We start from the raw sequence: 22,267 nt of genomic DNA on the forward strand, positions 1-22,267 counted from the left end.
CTTGCGTGTGTGTGTGTGTGTGTGTGTGTGTGTGTGTGTGTGGTGCCACTTGCTGCAGGCTCTAAAACCACTCCTACCTGCTACTCTGTCATGGTTTCTCTTCCCTCTTGTGTGGCTGAATTAAAATGTTCCCCCTCGCTCTGCAGAAGGTTTGAGCTCCAGCCCGATTCATGTTCAAAGAACTCCAGTCTGAGAAGCAGAGACTGACAATTACTGCAACAAAGGCATGACCGACAGGGAGAGAAGCTTTAATTGAGTTAAAATTGAGTTTCTGAATAGATCATTGTGTTAATTTTAGAATAAATATAGTTCTTTTTTGGCAGGGTGCACTCCAGCACGGGAGAGGAAGATATGAAATCTTTCTCGTGGCCCTTTTCCTGCTCCTTCGTTTCTCTTCTGGCAGTGTATTCATTTTCTGCCCCATGCTTATCTGTGATAATGTCATGATCTATGCTTCGCCTCAGGTACAATATCAAAGATTTAGCTGAAAGAAATCTGCAGTATGATACTTCCTGTGCAGCGGTTTGTTCTTGGCACTTTATCAATAAATGGTGGAGTTCTGGAAAGTCACTGAATCCTAGACGCACAATTTATTGAGTTCAGCCCCTGTGCACACAGCATGCTCTCAAAATGGTGCCCACTGACTCAGTCTGAGGACTGTGTCTGCAGACTGAGTCAGTGTGTCCTCTGAGTGTCCTTCAGCATCTCAGGTGGAGTCCAGCTCAGTGCTGCGAGCTTCAAATGTCTGGATGTGATTCACTCCAAACACATGGCTGTAAAGTCCCTCAGGAAAGGAGAGTGTGTAACTGAGCCAGGACAAAGGAGCATTTCACACAGTTCAGTAAGAACTGAGGCTGGTGAAGGGAAGTTAGGGGGGAGGGGTTAAAAGTTTTCAGACAAATAGAGGCTGTGGTGCCTCTGTTTTACCACTTTAAAGCTGAATAAAAGTGCAGTGTCCTTCAGCTCTTCACGTAGAGACTATGACTACATTTACATGCACTTAGAAAAGCAGCAATGTGCATCGTATGCTGGCGTGAGACTCGAAATCAATGCTCTGTCTGTCTCTCTCTCTCTCTCTGACTCTCTGCAACCAGTCAGGTATTATTATCATAAAATTGTGATTAAAAAGAAGCTGCAAAATGTACTAATAAATCAAGGAATCATTTCAAATTTCTGATTGGCCGCAGTGATGAGCCTCGTTTTTCTGCCGTACAATGGGAGACGTCAGCAGATCCTCTTCACATTAAGAGACGTTTTGGAGCACGCTTCCAAAAGGAGGTGTTCAAAACACTGACGTACTGCAGCTTTAACCTTAGTACAATCTTGTAGTTTGCAACAAAGTCAAATTTTAACAAAAGCGCGTTTATTCCAAACAGGAAATGTACAGCTCTGGAATAAATAGCTGCTCAGATCTACATACTGTGTCCTTGTGCTTGACTGATTAGAATCATTACTAATGCAAACACCCAATTAACAGCAGAATCTAACAGTTTTTAGTTCTATCTTGACAAAAAAAATAGATGGAACACTTTTTTTCTGTTTGCCTTCCTCAGGATATTTTCTCCTGTAATTCACTCAGATTTTTTTTTTATTTGTAATACAGGGCATCAAGCAGTAACGTTGCTCTAATGTGGAGTGTGGATAATGGTTAGGTCTTATTTTTACAACAAAAAACAATATACATAAGAGACAAACTGTAGCTTTAATAATGAAGCTACCAAAGGGTTTTTTTTCCTATAGTAGATAATGTGGGTAGTTGGATACTAACCAGTTTCCCCAGGTAGATTTGTTTTTCTTGCAGACGTGTGCATGTACTGGACAAACCTGTGCAGAGTGGAGAGATCGTCACCTTGAGTTGAAACTAAGGAAACGTGAGCAAAAACTTGTGATGTAGACTTGACCTTTATATATATGACACCACATCAGCTTAAAAACCAAAAATCCTGGAACTTTTGTTTTGCTCTTTCTTTGCTTGACTGAGCAGTGATCGACAGAAAACGGACCCTGATGTCACTGTTTGATTTGTTGAAAGTTTTCTATTACTGAGGAAAATTTGAAAATATAATATCCATAATTCTTATTTATAATCCAAATGCTGACATTAATATAATAGTGAGGCAAACGTTTTGCAAAATCTGCATGTTTATTGGCTGATATTAAATGCTGATGTAAGTTTGTATGAGATTCCCATTGACAGTAATGGATTATTATGAGTAAGTGTGATGATTATCACAATCAATTATCATTAGAACTTTGACAGATGAAATCAGGGGTATAGGCCTTATTCGTTGATTAGATGTCTATAGAGCTGCAGTTCCTGATTAGAGAATGGACATGTAGAATGAATGTGCACAGTTCAAACACTGAAGGCATTTGTAAAACATCTCGGTGCTGGAAGTTCACTCAGATTAAAACCTTATTAATGTTGAAATCTTATGTTCCACCTATGTTCATGCATTCAAACAAAACAATACCTTGCATCGCTTGAAAGCATTAAAGTTTAATAAAATGATAGAGGTTTGACATTACACAATCTGAAACGTGAACCAATTCACCATCCGAACTTGTAGTTTTCTTACTTTCAGCGTTTTGTTGGAACAATTCGAGAGTCAATCAGCAGGAAGGTGTTAAAAACCCCAGAACAAACATTCTAGGTGAAGAGCACTTGTGTGAGCAGCACATAATGTGATGTTCACAAGTTGATGTGTTGGTAGCATGTTGTAAAGTGAAGGTAACATGTTTTGTTGATTGCAGTGTTAAAGTGTCGATGGAGATGCATCGTTAACACGTTGTTAGTGCTGCGCTAACAATCGCAGTCGCGACGTCAGTCTGTGCTGTTATATAACCGCAAAGGCTGTGATTTTATCTATTCAGGGTTTTCCCTGCCATGTAAAGTCTTTGATGCAGTGTTGATGTGGCCTCGTGAAGTGTCTTAACTCAGAAGAAAGTAAAAATGCGTTTAGTTTGGACAAACCTTCGTGTTGACCTGCTGGACTGCTATGATGTTTGTAGTGTGGTGGATTGTACATAGCGGAGAAAACTGAGAAATTATACCGTTGTGGTGGATCAGTGGCAGAGCATTGGGCTGGGATACAGAAGGGCCGCAGGTTTGAATCCCATCCCACCAGGTGCGGCCCCCACCCAGCCACCCGGGGCCACCTTGGTGCCGGTCCCACCCGGACAAAAAACAGAAGGTGAAAACAGCTGCTAAGTGGGTAAAGTTGTACACATTACCTGAAGCTGGTATTACTGAATATAACAACTGTGGCGTGTGATCGATGAGACAAACATTTAACTTTGTGCCACATTTAGTGAAGAAATGACTCATAGGTGAAGCTAAATATACTAGAGCGACTGTGATGTTCTGAGGTTGAAGCATCATAATATGGGACAGTTATTGTTTTTTTTTTTATCAAGTGGAATGTAAAGCTCTCCTGACTTATTGAGCTGGTCTAAATTTCATGTCAATACCTTAATTCCCATCTTTCCTTTTTCCCCTGAATCGGTAAAAGCCAACATTAAAAACATCTGAAACTAGTTTACGTATATATGTCTAAGACGAGATAAAAGTGGATTTACTTCATATGAAAACCACAAACGGAGAACTGCAGAGTACTCGGAGTATAACCTTATGTTGGAATCTGTCACTATTTTTATCCCTGATGGCAAATAATATAAAGCATTTTCTGCCTAATAAAGTTAAGATCACACACCCAGTGCAAAAGTTTGCATCCCCTTATTTTAAAGAGCAAAACAAATTGTTCTTTATCAACGTAATATTTAATGCACATTCTATGAATGCTCAAATGTTCCTTAATCAGAATTTAAAGTCAATATTTTTTTATATTTTTATTATTTTATATATTTTATATTTTTATTTATCAAGGGGGGGATGCAAACTTTTGCCCCAGAGTAACTTTCAGTATTTTACTAGAACTCATTTTTAATCCACTCTTTGACCATTGACCAGTTAGTTTGGATGATAAAAGATCATTTGTACTAGATGAATGTGAAACACTATTATGTTCGGTTTCAGCGTAAGCTCACAAACTGAACCCTAAACATAACTGTGCACATTTAGTTAGAAGAAATGTTCTTTCATCATCAATGTTCTTTTATTATAGAAATTCCCATGTAGGACCAACTTGCTCAACATTTTATTTGCCAGAAAATCATTGGGAGTATGTTTTGCATTATGTACTTGTAGATGGAGACTAGAAACTAGAAATTATCAACAATTTCACGTTTTTCTTGTTTTGTAGAACAATCAATGCAGATATTTATATTAATATTGATGATGATTATTATTTTGCACGTTACTGTGAAAACCAGTGCTGATGCTAGAAATGCAAATACAACTGGCCAATCTGACAGCTCATATGCTGCGTGTACTACTTCACTAGCAGCTTTGGGAATTGACTACAAAGGGTCCTGAACTTATTGATATACAAATATAAAAAACACTTGACGCAGGCTTTGTGCCCTCGTCCGCCACTTTCCCCTTGTCTCTCTCAGCAGGTTCCAGATCACATGTAGGTAGAAAGGAAGGTTAACGTTTTGTGTGCAACAGCACAACTGCACTGGCTGTTATTCACTCTGTGAATCAGGACCAGGCAACAAAGTGGAGCGTGAGGAGCTGACATGATGAATTCATATACAGTACGTACTTTACACACACGGAGCCGACAAGGACGTGAACTACGACAGCACAGCTGATGAAGACTTTGTTGTGAACAATAGAAACTGTAGAACTTTTTGTCCTCCTCAGTCGTCTGCGTCATTCAGTTCTAGTCAAGAGTAGAGAAAATCTGCCAGTGTCGCAGGTATAAGAGCACAGAATGCTGAAAACCTCTAATGAAACCTCTTTGCACGTTACGCACACTCTGTGTGTGTGTGTGTGTGTGTGTGTGTGTGCATGCACAACTGGGCCCAGTATCCATAGGAATCATCCCCTTATTGTCCAAGTAATTCATCATGTTTCATGTGCATGCAGGCAGCGTTCTGTCTTTCTGTAGCTCTCCATCATGTTTAGGACAAATACCCTTCATTTTCCTCCATTTGCCTCTGGGTTCCATCCTTTGACATGTGTAACAAAAACCCAGCACAGTTTCTACGTTTGGTTTTGCCATATAGAAATTAGGGCAGTGGTATCACGTAGTCTCCCCACTTCGTGGGTCCTGATTGGTACCACGTTGAACGTCCTGTTGAGTTTGACGTCTGTGATTCACAGCCATCACCAGTTGCTGTGCATTTCCTCTGGTGATGCTGTGAATCACGGATGAAGATGGGGCCTAAGCCCAAATATAATGGAGGCTACAGCATAAAGTTAGTGAGTGGGGGGGTCTGCAGGGTGGGTTAACAACAAATGAAGTCACAATTACGGACATCAAACTATAGATTAGTCTCATGGTAAATTACTAGTGAATCCATGTGACGAGCTGGAGCTGTGTGCACAGGCAGAGCACTGAGAGAGAACCACACTTTCACACCCGGAGCAGCGGTGGTGATCACACAGATGTCATCTGAAGAGAAATTGCTGACCCAAGCTTGCTGACTCATGTTTGGGGTATTATAGGACTATAAATTAGATTAGAGATGTTTTATCAATACTTTACATTTGCAGTTTATGGAGGAGATTTATTATTTTCTACTTGCAATGTCAAGTGAACCCTGGGAAACACGGTCTCATCCTGAGTTCTGTTAGTACCTTTGTGGTTGATCGGGCCGGTTTAAGGTGGCTTCTCTAACCTTCAGTCAAACCCCTACTGGGATGTCATTTGGCCTGATAAGTTATTTCTGCTGAATTTCATAAAACATCCAATACTGATAAAATGCAGATGCAAATAAATTCTAAAAAAAAAAAAGCACAGCACAGTAAAAATCCTCACTGCAGGTTTATAATTAGCTGTCAAAGTGATTTAAAGGACCATTTTGGATCACTTTTGAATTCCCCTCCACTCAGGTTTAGTCTCCAACCTGGATTAGCTGGTTGTCCTGTGCAGATCTCTGCTTTTGTCTCAAAATGCTTAAAACACATCAGGCAGACACACACCTCTGCACTGACTGACATGTTGCTGTTGTTTTTTCATTTCACAGAGAAATAAAATGGAGGTTGAGGAAAGTCTCCTACTTACTTCAGTTATTTCTTGGAAACTTCTTGCAATGAAGAAACGTGTCACGCAGTGCAGCTGTGTGTCTGGCTGATGGGTTTTTATTTTTCCGTGTTTCCTCACGACGTCAGGTTGCAGCTTTAGTGGGAGGAGACCACACGGAGGATGGAAACACGGAAGCAGGTGTAAAACTTGACGTTTCCTCCTCCTTGTTGTGGAGTTTTAATCCCAGCTAATGTAATTAGTGCGTGTCCGTGTCAGAGGTGACTAACTTTCCACTTTTAGATGTCACTGCCCAAAGGGGGGAAAAAACCCTTGCTGCATACAAACAAGAGGTGAAGCCACAAATCCTCCCTGACTGCAGGTGGTTGTGTGTGTGTGAGAATCTATTTGGCTCATGCTGTCGCACAGCATGAGCCAACTTCTCACTATCGGGAATCCTTCTCCCCCCTCCGTGTGTCCCTCACCTTCCTCCCCTCCTCCTGTCCCACCTGTGCCTGTCCTTATCAGTGTTTGAAAGCTGCCGTGGTATCGGCGCCGCTCTAAGGCCTGTCTGTTTCTGCCTTTGTTCTCTGTCCCATCTCAGTCAGACAGGATTCTGCGTCTAATCACTTTCACCCTCGCAACCTGCCTCTGCTTAATACAACCCCCCCCCTCGTCCCCCTTCCCCTCTTCTCTGTCGTTGTCTTAAAACATAACCCTGCTTCTGAATTCACCTCCACTCCTGTCTTCAAAGGCAGAACAGAATATTGCTCGTTGCGCTTCCTGCGTCTGTGTGAGTCGTCACAGAAAAGATAATTAAAGCGAAAAGGTGACGCGGCGTTTTCTCAGAGTCTCAGCCTCCTGCTGGAGGTTTTGGAGTCAGGACTAATGAGCAGCTATTCAAAGCAAAATGTTAGTTATTTCATAGAATAAATGTGTAAAGGACATTATTAAATAGTTTTCCCAGAAGGGTCGTGACCACAAAGGACACTGGGCCTTATTGCCTTATCTCTGAATGTTCCATTTAAGTGTTTTTTTTTTGTTTTTTTTTTAAAGAGAACTGTAGATAACAGAATTAATAACATACAGAAAGTTGCAATATTTTAATTCTGCCCTGAGTACTTCATCCTGAATGTAGCCTGACAGGCAGTACTCAGGGTCCATCGCTGGGCAAAGTCTAAAAATGCTAAAATGTTTAGTGGTGTAACAGCTTTGTGAAGCTGCAACGTAGAAAATGTGATTTTTATTAGTGGATATGAACCATTTAGGAAAAGAAAAGTCGTAACCATGGTAGCCATCTTACATCCTGTCACCTGAGCGTTGACGTTGGGCTCTTAACTGCAGACTGTGGAGATGAAGGTAAAATATCAGGTTCTGAAAGAGAAATAACAAAATTTGAAATATTAAATATTACTTTTTGTTCAGCTCTGAGTGATGGCCCCATTTCAATCTTAAGATCGGTGCTTTAGGTGCAGCTGGGCAGCTCTCAGGCTGCTCTCAGTGCAACATCCCAGAATAAATACACATAAAAAAGGGGTAAATAGCTGTCAAACGTAATCATTATTTCTCTTCTAGCTCTGCTGCAGCCTTTGAAGACGTTACATGAAAGTAGGAATTGATCTAGTTAAGCCTGGAAATGGAGAAATCACTGCTGGAGCCTGAGTCTGTCCAAAGGTAAAAAAAACCTGTTACTGATGATTTCATCTGTGCAGAAATTTACAGTGCTTTGCAAAAGTATTAATACACCTTGAAATTTTCTACATTTTTGTTACGTGACATCAACAAATGTAAATGCATTTTATTGGGATTTTATGTGATAGACCAACATAAAGTGATACATAATTGCAAAGTGAAAGGAAAATGATACATGGGTTTTCAAGAGGTACAAATATTATGCAAGACACTAACTGTTAGTGGGCAGATACTGGGACAGGAGATGACTGTTGTTCTCTTATGGCCATTTTCAAAGGGCCAGTTAGGAGGAGCTGAACAGTTCAGCTTTGGTTTTAGTTTCAGTTTGGGGATTGTTGAAATACCACTTATTAGGAAATGACTGCAAAGTTGGACAGTCATTAAAATGCCACAGTCTTTCAGCTACACACATTTCTATAATAAAATCAACCTGCTCGCTTTCAAGCAGAGACCTGGCACTTTGATCTATTATAGTACGAATGAGCCTGCGTCACGAAGCATGTGTCCAAATACTTATGGTCTGTGCGTGTGCATGTTGTTAATGGACAGATTTCATAAATTGGGATCTGTTATTTTAAAAAGAGAAGTCCATCATGCTTAGACCCCTGAGGTAGTGTTGATTGATTGTTAGGAAGCCTTTCCTGTTGGACAAAATTTCAAAATAAAAGCGGGACAACACATTGACACTGGCTGCTCATCATCACACAGACAGAGAATGTCCTGCTGTAGATGATAAATGTTTCCTGTGACTGAGTGACTCAAAGCTGGAATAGATGGGAAACAACAGCTTCTTGTTGAGATTAGTTTTTCTTATATTAGTTTTATTTTTCCTGCTGCACAGGTATGAAATTATTCCTGGGGAGTTATCGAGCCGAGCTGCAGGCGTTAATCTAAACCCCCTTTCTAACAGGATGCAATCATTTATGGGTTTAGCTGTCTGAAATGATTGACGGTTCTGTGTAGCGGGCGGTGCTGCAGTAATGGACAGAATATGCTGTAACTGACTGCTAATAAGCTGCGTTACCCAAAAGTTGAACTCCCTCTGCTGACGTGTGAAGAAACGACGCAATTACTCTGTTATTGAGATGAACAGTGGATGGTGATTGTTCGTCTTTCATTATTTTTTTATGTGGCTCTGAGGCTGAGACACACACACACACACACACACACACACACACTTTTCATATGTTGTCAGTTTATGTGCACATGTGAAGAGACACACGTCACAACATACTACAACTATTGATCTGGAATGAATTAAACCTTAAATTGATTTTCTGTATCAACAGTTGATCTTTTTTGTATTTTTCTGCATTCGTGTAGTCAGAGCTGCCACACACTCTCAGTTGTCAGTTTATTAGGTACACACAGCTAAAACTAAGTCAAATCCAACAGTCCTACAATAAATTCATCCGTCGGGTGAATATGTTGATTCAGCTGTGTGGCCATTTTAGCAGATGTTGGTACAGTTCAGCAGCAGCACATAGTCTATTTTAATCCGTAATATACATTTACATTTAGGTAGTTGGCAGACAAACGACACAAACTACGAGAAGAAATGTTTCTTTGTGTTTGATGGAGACCAGGGGCCAGATGAGGACACTTGGATTTGATGTCACTCGACATACAAAAAAATCAATAAAATAGAGAAGTATTTTGATAATGATTATATTTTATTAATATACATAATCTTTAGTTTTCAAAATATTTTTTTTCCAAAATAAACTGTCTCTCAGAAGAAATCAGTCCATTAATATCAGGGTCATAAAACTGTGTGAGGTGTTCATCCCTGTGACTAGGTCATTTAATGTATATAGCACATTTCAGACACAATGCAACGAAAAGGGATAATATACGATAAATACATAAGCCCAACAAAACATTATAGTCGTCATTATACTACTAAAAAAATAAGTAACAAAAGTAACGGATTAAATTTGTATTTGACACATTAATATAACCTCTGTAGTCTGACTTGTTGTCACTCAGTAAATGGCAGCTGTACCTGCAGGTGGCATTTGTGGTTTGGATTTGTGGTAAAATATCCTCCTTCATACTCAACATTTAAGATGTGTTGCACACAAACGGATTGAACACTTTGTCTACACTGGTAAATATTGCTTCATGACGTTATGGTTAAATGGGTCTACAGCGGTGGGACAGCATGAAATGGTTCCCGTAAGATCAAACAGCTGTTTGCTGCTCTGCAGTGAAAGAAGAGTTTAACACACAATAGTGGGAAACACTGCAGAGCATCACTTATCTTACACATAACTGCAGGATACATTCTATTTGCCCAATCATAAAGTTTACTTGCCATGAGGAAGAATTAATGTCCGGCCGCGGCAATGATTTCAAACCACCACATTTTTCTATAATGTGTCTTTGTGCTGAATCCAACTGAACCACTATCTGTGCACAGTTGTTGTCCAGTGTTACTCTAGCTTCCATTTTTTTAATAGTGGTAAGAAACCATCCATCCATTATGTGTAACTGTTTATCCTCCAGTCTGTCTCAGGTCCAGCACAGACAGACAACCATTCACACTCACCAGTTAACCAACATGCACGTCTTCAGACTGTGGGAGGAAACCCGCACAAGCACAGGGGGAACATGCAGAGAGGGAACACAACTTCTGCGTGTCATGGGAGTCATGAGTACAGGTGTAGGCCACCTGTTGGACATAGGCTCATTCCTTAGAACATTTGACCCTGTAACCAGATTGGATCAGGATGGGTCTGGTTTGTCTTCCCCAAGTCCTCTAACAAGAAGCTCTTAGTATTAAACCTCCACTGCACCGATTTAAATACTGTGTGGTCTTTGTAATTTGACCACAGTGACTGGCTTTGAAAACACTTCATTAGCATCACTTAGGAGAGAAAGCTGCACATGAAACATGTGAAACCATCTTTTGCCGTGTTGAATCTTGTAAGGCACGTGGAGGCCGGCAGCTCAGTTCAATAAAACATTAATAAATTATCTTCATCGTCTGCGTTACAGAGGGAGGGACTGCAGAGTCCACGGCTCGCCGAGGGCTGCAGATGAGAATCTAATAGAAGGCAGCAGAGAAAATGACTTTGGTGTGTGTGTGTAATACAGAGGTTAAAAGGGAAGGAATTGGCTTTAGATTGAAGTGATTTGTGTGTTTTAGCCCCAAGTTCCATTGCTACTAGTGCAATAATTGAATTACTTCAAAAATCAGACCAGACTGAATTGATTCCCACTCAACACACAACAGTCTTTCCCTGGGACATGCGTTCCTCCCTTCATCTCTTTCATGAGCGAGAGGCTTCAGAGGATAAGCGTGAGATCAAACACAGTACCGGTGAAACGACAGCAATTACACTGTCCACCTTGGGGAGGAAGAGGGGGTACGTTTGGGAGGGGGGTGGGGAGGGCGTCTCAGATAAAGAGGGAGTGTGTGAGAATAAGTGTAATGAGAACAGATTGCAGATCAGGAATTCAGAGCAGTGCTGAATTAAATGGGTTTGGGGAGATGGGGATTGTTCAGGTAATGTGTTTTAATAAGATACGATTGGCAGGGCCTCCAGTGTGAATGCAGGCGTGTGGGCTCGGTTTGTGCACCGTGTACGTATGGATTGACTGTTTCCAGCTTACAACCGTGTGTTAGTGTGGACACAATCAACTGGATTCGCCTCATTGTTCTTTGCTTTGTTGACAGTGCACGACACATTAATTTATGAATATTGAATTAAACACTCAGCTGTTGATTCTCATCACTGTCTGGGGTTGTTAAGTGTTTTGTTGCACTGTCTGTGTGTGTGTGTGTGTGTGTGTGTGTGTGTGTGTGTGTGCAGCCAAAATGTGTCAGCCTAAGAAGTTATTAGCACAATAACCACACAGCAGTAACATGATTAGCATAAAGACTGAGCACTAAGCAGCAGCCATCATGTGGAGACTTTGTGCACAGCAGAATGAATAAAATCAGGAAGTCTGTAATGAACCTGCTCTTGCATAGTGTGAACATTTGATTTAAAGTTCTGGTTTTCAAACTGTGAAACATAGGGGGCAGTTTGCATCAGAAATCTCCCTCTTTCTTATAATTATACCTCAGTCAAATCTCAAATAATTTTTATTGTATGTCCATTAAGAATAAATGTCCAAAAAGCCACTAAAGGGTTGAACTGTGCTTCTCTAAAGATGTGGACATCAACCCGTTTGACTTGTAGTGATCTGTTGCACCCAGTTGGGAAGGAATTTGAAAAGGTTCTTTTCAAACCATAAGTATCGTTCAGTGGGTGATCTTCTCCCACCTTGAAGGTTCAGTAGGTTCTTGTTGTGTGTTACGAGGCAATTGGTTCTGTCACGATAACAAAAATGAACACAGAGCTACAATCCCAAGATTGAATCATGTCCGCTGGACTTCTTTCTTCTTGGGTAGAATCGTTTGCTACTTATCTAAGCAGCTTCTTCAGTGTGACTAAAGTGGCTGGGGAACCCAGTTCTATCCTCAGAGTAGCCTTTGTTCCACCCTGGCCTGAATAGGCTCGTTAAGGTGGGAGGTGGGAACAGGGGGGAGTCATCAACATGTAACGATTACAACCCCAAGCATGAAAAATGGGAGGTTGTACCTGAGGCCTCCTCCTCTGTGAGAGGGACTGTGGCGCAGGAGGTAGAGCGGTTGTCCACCAATTCCCCAGTTGGTTCGATCCGCTCCATTCACATGTTGAAGTGTCCTTGAGCAAGACACTGAACCCCAACTTAGTTGCTCCTGGTGAGCGTTGGCCAGCTGTGTGAAGCGTAATAGGTAGAAAAGTGCTATTTAAGTACCGACCATTTACCATGTGAGGGAAGGATTCTCCATGTGAACATTAATGGCTTCACCATCTGTCTTCTCTGTCCAAAATGTGGACATTGTCATCCTCAAGAGTGTCCTTTGTCCTTAAGGTGTAGGTCCACTGCTGGTTCTGGTCCTGAGGTGTTGCTCCTGTTGTGTAGAGCTCTTAGCAGTCTTCACTGCACTGGACTGCAAACACTACGATGCTCTTCTTGTGTTTAGGTGTTTGGTCTTTCGGACGAACGAGTCTTTGTCTCAGTGTGTTTGAGGGTTTGAGGTTAACCGGTATGTGGTGTTTTCTGAAGATCCTTTTTAGTTTCTCTGACACTCTGCTCTGTCCATTGTCCTTCTGTTGGATCTGGACGACGTTTTTGCTGTGGACTCGCAGTAAACGTTGAGACTTGCGGCAACCTAGAAAAAACTCTTATTTTGGAGAGTTACTCTGTTATTGTTGCACACTTGCAGAGTTTGAGTTTGTTCAAGTTCTTTTAATTGTGTTTTAGAAAAACATTTCTTTAGAACATGAAAATGACACGATAATGTTACTGAGAGTAGAGCACTGGTGATTTTCATGTGGATCACAAATCTTTTAGAATAAATGAACTCATAAGAAACATTTAGCACTTTATTTTCTACCATTTGGGGTCTGATCAGGCTGCTGGTGCCTCTGTGCTACGATAATAAAATTTGGAGCCTAATCGTTTTGCCAGGGAGCTAAAAGGACTTGTGCACGGTTTCCTGTGACTGCTGCCCCTCATCCAAACCCGGCCGTCCAGCTGAATACTGATGACTTGTTTGACATGAATATCCTTTTAGCTCCAGCATTAAAGTTGGCGTCTCAGCAACATTTACCTTACAGTTAACAAGATGCTGTGTTGCGTTTTTCTCCTGGATTATCTTCAGAGAAGCAGCCTACGACACTGAGGTTTAAGTCACTTTTAAGGTCTGTAGACTCATCAGCGTTCAGGGAAAATAGTCCACATTTCCAAAGCAAGGATTGCTACACTTTTAATGCTTGGTTTGTGTGATGCACGAGGAGGCGTAAATGTTTCACAAAGGTCGATGAGTGAAAGATCAGGTTTAACCAATCTGTGTGTTTTGGTTCCTCGCTTGGTCTGAGTTGGTGGCAGAGGAAGCTGTGGGCACTTTGAGAAATATTTCACTAACATCATGTTAATCTATAGTAGGTCTGCATGATATTGTTTCAGCATTGTCATTGCAACGCGTCACATTGCAGGACCTGCACCTTTGGTTCTGCTTGATACCGAACGAAAACTCACACAGTTTTCAGTTTGTATCACTAATCTAAGAGAAATCTAACATGAGACTTTTAAGCGTTGTTTAATACACGTGCATGTGTCTTGTTTAGTGTAATTTGAGCGACGATGATTCATTACATTCATATTGCATTTCATATAAGAGAAATGGGGGAAAAAAATACAGTGCAGCGTTTCCACTAAACAAGAAGTTTGTGGTGACAGTGGCAACAGGTTGATAGAGGTTTGGGATTCACATGCAAAAGGTTTTGGTTATTAATTTCTTGCACAACACTCCACATTTGGTTGGTAATTTCCATGTCAAGGCCAAGTAAAACAAGGTCTGTAGTAATAAGATGTATTTCTTACAAATAATTGCTCCTGTAGATCTCACAGCTGAATTATAATAAAAATATCAGTTTGACACATTTTGCTTACAGACTTTGTTTTAAATTTGACGTTCTCAGCTGGAACTCAGTAAATCAAATTCAAGCGTAAACATCCCATCAAATTTAATTTAGCATATTTGCACTAACTATTACTGTCAGACCTTATGTCAGTGTATTCTAAACATTACAAGCATCTAGTTTCAGGTCTGTGTCTGTCTCTACATGGGACACACACACTCACTCACTCACTCACTCACTCACTCACTCACTCACTCACTCACTCACTCACTCACTCACTCACTCACTCACTCACTCACTCACTCACTCACTCACTCACTCTCTTTCACCCAGCTGGTGGATCAATGCTAACGTCACGTCAAACTTAACAGTCAAACTTCCTGTCACTAGTCTGAGAGTCTGACATAATGGCTTCTTTCTTTTTTTTAAAACATAGCAGCCATGTTCTGTTTAAACCAAGTCTGGTTTAAAAATAATAATAAATAAATAAATGTCTATTTGCAGAGCTGGAAAGTTTCTCAGTCTTTGTGAATGATGCTGAGAAACAGTAGCAATAATCACTATCACTGTGGAATAAAGTGAAATCTGTCTTTATTTTTTTATTTCTTTACCTTTCACAGGTGACAAAGCTCTGCTGCATCCACACATCACTTTTTTCTCTGTTAAAAATAGTTGCAAAAGAACAGTAAGACGACAGGTTTCCAGAGAGAGAGACGGCGTCAGAGAGGATTGTGTCTGGCTGAGTTGTGTTATCAAAGTGATGTCTGCCATTTCTCTCACACTGTGTGTGTCTGGTAGGTGTGAATCCGTGTGTGTGTGTGTGTGAACACCGTGTGGGGAGAGTGACATTCTGTATCTGACAGGGATGATTACACGTTGGCAGAAATTTAAAGTCAAGGAAAGGCAGAAAAGGATGGAAACGATTCCAAGAGAAGGTAAAATACAGAGTTTCTGACTGATGTTACCACGAGTGTCCATCAGTAAGCAGAACACAAAATGTTACTGTCACAAACCGCAAATAACTGTTCCCAGCGAGTCATGAGACGATAAAGTACAGGAACAAAGTCGCAGAAGTAGCTGCTGATAACTGTCATCTCCACTTACTGTCCCTTTATAGCTGTGGGGAAACCACCTGAAAACCTCTCGACTAACAAAGCAGCTGTCATCCAGGCTGTGCTGTGACACCTGGACTCGTGCTTGAAGTTCCTGAGGACGTTTCACCTCTAGTCAGAAAGGCTTTACGAGGACCAGGGCAACACTTATCAAACGTTTACAATGCAGTCGTTTCCTCTCCTACAAGGCAGCGCCGCAATTGTTCAGTCAAAAGCCAGCTGTGGAAAGTAACAAAGTACAAGTACTTCATTAGGAATCGCTGTTTTAAAGCCCTCCACCCATTATTATTGGCTGTCCTGCTGTCTGTCTTCTCCCCGCTTCCCTTTTTGACCAGCCACGTGGAGACATTCACCACATTCACCCTGTTGCCTCTTTGTCTACTTTGGGTTGAGTAACATTCAAAGCGTTGGTTCCTCAATATTTGACTAAACCTCACTAGAACTCATTTAGAAATAAAACTGAAAAAATACCATCATTTATGTCTATTACTATTAATTAGTTAGGAGGGGGCAGACCACAGTGGGATGGGGCGGACCACAGGGTCAGTGGTTTGATTCCAGTCCCGGCTATATGTCGAAGTGTCTCTGGGCAAGACACTGAACCCCCAACACCCCATTCCCCTCCCCAGCTGTGTTGGGAGAGCTGTGTCAGGAAACTGCCAAATCAACATGCAGACAATGATCCGCTGCTGTGACCCTGAACTCACGGTTTGTCGAAAGGACCAGAATAAATGTTGGTGGGTACTTATACGGTTACATTTAGTATTTGTACTTTTAAGTACAGCTTTTGAGTACTTGTTCCACCACTGCCTGCAGCATGTGACGACTGAAAACAGGTCACCTAGAAGTTGTCTTACTTCCCGAAGTGTCCAAAACCTTATGTCCCCACAGAGTTTGTAGGCCTGTGTCTTTGAGCCACAGGGGTGAAACGTCCTCAAGAACCACAAGCAGAAGAATCCAAACGTCGTAGCAACAACACAGCAAGTTTGCTGAACGTCTGTGGCAAATGCAGTTTACTGAGCAGCTCAGCAGACGCAGCTCAACATTTGCACAGAGAAACAACTCTGTCTCCCTCTGTCTCTGCTGTGCACGACCACGAGTGTTGTGCTGATCAGCTGTAATAACCAGTTACTGAGCCAGGGCCTCACGAACCCACAAGGTTCCCAAGAACAGACTTTGGCAAGTTTAGCAACAGCTACGTTACCAAAGCCCCTTTCAAAGGAAAACCTGAGATTCTCCTGGGTTGTCATGAGGGGGTGAATGTGTGAACGCAAATGTCCAAATGAGACACAACATGATCCAGACTTTGTCCTTGGAGCTCGCTTGTACAAAGTCTGTATTATGTGTGCGAGCATCACGCTGCTCTGTCCTGAACTGGCCGAAGGATTAAAAGCCGGAGAATGTCTGTGTTGATGAGGTTTCTATTACTCTACTGCTGTTGTGGTCGAGTGATAGAACCTTTTAAAAATGCTTTTAATTGGATGCATGGCTCCGATGTGCTGTAAACAGAACCTTGTTTTCCCTCAGCCACCCACAGTTTTCTATCATGTTGCGCCTCCTGTGCACAGACAGCACACTGAAATAAAGCTTTGAGTTTTACACGTGACGACGCTTCTGAGTCAGCGGATCCTGCTGTTGTTGCCTGTGTGAAACACAATATCAGTGTCCAAAGCTGGTTTCTCCTGATGTTGTCCAGAGTTCCAATGTAAAACTGGCTTATGTCTCTTTATAATTGGTTTTGTCTCACGTGGACTGCAGTGCACATGCAACACTGTCTGAGTGATTTGTTCTGTGGCTCTCAGCTCTGTGCGATTGGGGAGTTGTAACACACAGGTGAGTGGAATTCTCATAGCTGCGGAGGTTATGCAGAAAGTTCATCACGGCGTCAGGCTGGACTCACATACACATTGGAAGTACTTGATTACAAGGAGAGGACAGGAAAATGTTTAAACTCTGACGACTACACATCAGTTACAAAAAACACATCTTTCTGATTTATATTTGATTATGAAAACATGGTTAAATAAGTTTAAAGAACTTAGTTACATGGGGTAACCCAAGATTTGTGACTGTAGGAAAACTTAAGCCAGATCTTTTGGTCCTACTGTGTTTACTTGATTAGATTTTGAATAATATGTCTAGAATATGAAAAACAGGACAGGACAAATGCTGCCCCGTCCAGCACAGCAGACATTGTGGTCTCACGTCGTCTCCAGCATAACAGCTCATTTCTTACAGAAAGTTCAAATCTTTCTCAACAATCCAACACATGACTACAGTTTCTAGTTAAGAATGAATATGAGTGTGATGGGCAGCATGTGGAGTGTGGCAGAACTGGATCTTGACAACCAGATATTAACTTTCAGGCCCAGATTATAATAATGAATCATTCATGACTATGGAAACTTACCCAAGGCACAAACTCATCGCCTGCTATATATATACACCAGGATAGTGATACTGACCCAGAGCGGCTGTCACCACGGTGACACTGCAGTGACTGAGCTCCAGTCTGTGAGATCACTGAGCCACACACACACACACACTCTCTGCAGGACTTCATGTGTGACTGCATGTCTGCATGCAGGTGGCTGCATCTGTGAGTGAGTGGCTGCTCCTGCAGACATGCATGATGGGCCTTTTGATGAGCTCTAACACTGAGTCCTCCTGAGGCTCCGTCCTTCTGTCTGTGTGAACGCTGAAGTTGGTGTCTCTGTTGGACACACTCTGCATTAATGGCTGGAGGAGAGAAGTGACACGAAAAAAAAAGAGGAGAGACAGAATAAAGTCACTGCAGAGGAGAAAGAAGAGCAGAATAACGTCTGTCAGCGAAGGGTGTGTGTTTTTCTCTAATCTGTATTGTCCTATTGTTTTTCCATCAGCTCTTTTGTGCAGCACCTCAGTTGTGGGATCCTCAGGGAGATGTGCGCTTTTGATAATGTTTAGGTTCCGGAAATTAATATTTGTCAAGCTGATAGGGTCCAGTGAGCGTTTCCACAGGTTGTCTTTAGTTTCTGTCTGTTTTTCTCTGCATTCAAAGCTCAGTTAGTGTTTGCAAGACAGACGGAGATAAATGAGGCTTGTTGATGTGGTTCTGTTGAGGCAGTTTTTGAAGTACTGAAGAGTTGGAATAGTGAAAATTCATCAACACGTCTTTAAGAATTCGTTTCAAACTGCGTTTGATTGTAAATGGTACAAAGACGACAAATCAAATGTTGAAACTGAGGGTTTTTTATTTTCTGCACATTTCAAATAGTTGGGACTGAGGCAGCTACACACTGGGAAAGTTGTGTAACTATTAAAGAAAAACAATATCTGATGGAACAGCTCACAACTAATGAGGTCAGTGTAGCTGTTCTGTATCATGATTATGTAGATAAATCCTCCCAAACAAGCTCAGAGTCTTTCAGAAATCCGAATGGAGACAGGTTCACAACACTGAGAGTCTCTGTGGGCAAATGGTTCAACAATGCAGCGTAAAGTAAACTTCAAAAGACTTTATCATTTCTGGTTCACTAATTAATATCATTTAGAGAAATCTCTGTTTGCAAGTGACACACATGTGATCTTCAGGTCCATTTTACATAAGTGCCCCACCTTTTCTGGAATATTCTAGAAATGGAGTTTGCATCTATTTAACTCTTTTAACAGTTATATCTTGTTATATCTTGTCATTTTTTTAAGACAACTGGCCAAAACTACAACTGGCCAAAACTGCAACTGTACAAGTTTCTAAAAAACATTAAAAATACATTAACATGTGTCAAAAACTCCAATAAGGGTAAAAACTGGCCAATGTTGAGCAGTAAAATATGCAGCGATTTACAAAAGATGGTCTTACAATGACACGTTGCTTAAATTCCTTTCTGCAAATTGTTCCAGGTGTCGGGATCAGAAATGGGGACAGACAAAAGACGTGTTCAGTGGTCTGAGTGTGTCGTAGGAAGTAGCTCTGTGAGGTAAATTTGAAAAAATATGAGTGAAGTTTATCTCCAGTGGCTTTATACATAAAATTATACTGATGGTTTAACTGGTGCAGAGAGGGAGCAGGAAATCACTGGGTGCTTTCATGTAGGACAGTGATCAAAAACAGGCAGGAAGTTGTTTTTCTTTTCCTGGCTTCTAGGCAGAAATGAGATTTAAAAAAACCTCAGGTTTTGTTTTCTCACAAGAATGTTTTGATATTTAAAAGCTTTGATATGTGCAGTAACAACAATTTTCTTCTCTTGAGTCGTCACAGTAACAGGGTTTGATGTTAAATTTATTGGGTTTTTGCTGAGCAGTCCTCTGTCCCCCTGTAGGTTTGCTGCGTGGTCCAGGATGGAAGGACAGAAGGAAGCTGGCGTCTGAAGGAGTGAAGCTGAGGAAAAGGTCAGTGAGCACGTTCACACTTCCACAGGTTAAACTGGCTTTTACCAGCTGACAAAAATGACAATTTATAAATAAGGAAAACGGGAAAATTCATCAGGTCTTTTTTATGGCAGAAATACGCATTTACCTTTACAGATGCTGAATTTTGTGAACGTTTCATTTCCGTTTCTGGATTGTGTCTTTGTTTTCAGCATATTGAGGTTTTTCAAACGAGATGCTGCCCTGTCAGCCACGTACGTCTCCTGTGCAAATGTAGATGAAACACATGTGAACGTATCCAAAAGTGAGGGGGGGGGGATTTCATTGTGTTGGTTTAAATAAATAGATAGATATTATTAGATTAAATAAAAATTGGACATTAATTTCTGAAGAAGGATCAGTTGTACCAGCTGAACACGCATTAAATACTTTGTTTATGAAAAAAAACACTAATTTTACTGTTATTGCCACTAAAATAAGTGGATACTAACTCTTACGCACAAACATATTTTAATGTACTTTAGTTATTCTAATATACAGAGTACAACACTGTTTGATGTTGTTCTACAATATTCCAAACTCCTCACACTAAACTATATTTTTACTTTGTTTCTACATACATTTTAAAAGCAGACAGATGGTCAGTGCATCACTGATTAGTATTTGCCAATTATGATCATAATTATGGTTCATTTTTAGTGCACGTATCTCAGCACATGAACATTAAATTACTACCTTTTACAGGGACGTCTCCACAGTTATGAACAAAGGTATGTAAGATAATAATAATAAGCTAATTCCCTACTTTTATGATTCTTTATGACAATTATTTTCACCATGAACATAATTCATTTAAAAACAAAAAAGGATACTGGCTGGTTTGTATTTGATCTACACACATACTGTCCAAACAAAATATAATTATACCTTGAGCTGCATTAATCCATTAAAGGCAAATTTTAAAGTATCACTAACATTTGTAAAAATACAAACTGTAGAATTGGATTAGTCGACAAGCTGCAGGATGGATGTAGGACTGTATATGTTTACAGTTCTCTGCTAAAGCTTCAGCACTTGAGGTTTCAGTCTGTCATCTGTACTGTGGCGCCAGAATCCAGGTGCTTCTGCAACTAGCCGAGCACTTGTTCCATGTCTTTGGAATTCAGACCCATCGGCGCTGCTTCCGTACCGTCACCGTTCCTTCCCTTCCTGCACGCGACACGTTTTTCTAACTGCACACTAAACAACCTCGGCAGGGAAGTAATTGCTACCTTTGCCGCCGCTCTGTGCCCTGTGTACTGGTTTGTTTGTAGCTGCACTTGTGCATGCTGATGCACTCTGCAGGCATTTCCCTCCCCTGGGTTTCAGTTTAGCATCATGCTTTCTCTCCATTGTTTTACTCTACATTAGTAATTGAATTGTTATAATTGGCCAAACAAAACATCCCCTAGTGTGTGTGTGTGTGTGTCTGAAACCGTTGGTGTTTGTGTGGAATTGGGTCAAGCATGTTTGCGCAGTACTAGTTGATGAGATTAACTATTTTGAGATGAGACATGAATAAAACATGTTCAACTGCACTTTGTAACGAGACAGTTCCAGTAACAAGCCCCAGATTCCACTAATGACCGTCCGGGGATATTATATAATCTCTCACACACACAGACACACACTGCACTGCTGCTTCACCAGGGGAGCTGAGAAATCCAACAAGGACCTCTCTGTGCTATTCTCCTTAACTGTAAAAGTGTTGCAGGCTTTTCCTGGAAAGTTCTGTCAGGTTTGTTAAACACTTTCTCTCCTCCTCCACACACTGTATGAGCTTTTTCTAATTGGCTCTGTCTGAACATGCTGCCATGTCAGAGAATACTTCTCTAATTAGCTTAAAACTGTTTGTTCATTGCATTTCCAGAGACGTCAAATCAGTGAAAATGCAGCAGCTGAAACCTAAGCGCAGTTGTTAAAACTAACAGCTCGACATCTGTTCCCTCGTATCTGCTCCGCAGGCTAAATGCTCAAATAGCTATTACTGAATGTTTCAGCTTCAGCCGGTCAGAGTTCCACACCCCTCATACGCACTAGGTTTGTGCTCATTCTTCACCTCTGTGTGGGAATTTTCCCGTTGTCACGTCTGTTTCTGATGGATGTCTGTGGTCATTTTGATTATTTTTGCTTAAACGAATGGAGCACAGACAAGAAAATTACTTTATGAAGCGGTGAGAAAATGACACACTAGACACAAAAAAAATACATTTGGTCATTTGTCTCTTTTCTTCCTGGTCCTGTGCACCTGATATATACTGTAAGAGGTGAAAGAGAACAGTCCCAAAGTGAGGAAGGTGCATCTCCATTAACCACACAGCTTTACTAAAGACATAAAACACAAGAATCTTTTTGTTCAGCACAGTGGAAAGAAAATGTGAGTGAACCCTTTAGAATGACCTGGAGATGAGCATGAATTGCTCTTCAGCTGCCGTTACCCTGAGCCTGAAGTTTGCCAGAGAGCACCCGACTCTCCACGGTGCTACTGAGAAAATCTAGTGTGCACTGATGAAACGAAGGT

The 22,267-nt window shown here is 41.1% G+C and overlaps 1 long non-coding RNA gene across 1 annotated transcript in view; it reads left to right on the forward strand.

The window, feature by feature from the left end:
- LOC137103759 (uncharacterized) overlaps positions 1 to 19,730 on the forward strand; it is a 55,703-nt gene extending 35,973 nt beyond the window's left edge. Inside the window, exons 2-3 of the long non-coding RNA XR_010911598.1 lie at positions 7,668 to 7,766; positions 19,659 to 19,730. This is a non-coding gene — a long non-coding RNA (uncharacterized lncRNA). The remainder of the gene's footprint in view (positions 1 to 7,667; positions 7,767 to 19,658) is intronic.
- The last annotated feature ends 2,537 nt before the right edge of the window (positions 19,731 to 22,267 follow it).

This window comes from Channa argus, chromosome 18, assembly GCF_033026475.1.
Source record: "Channa argus isolate prfri chromosome 18, Channa argus male v1.0, whole genome shotgun sequence".
Classification (NCBI taxonomy): domain Eukaryota; kingdom Metazoa; phylum Chordata; class Actinopteri; order Anabantiformes; family Channidae; genus Channa; species Channa argus.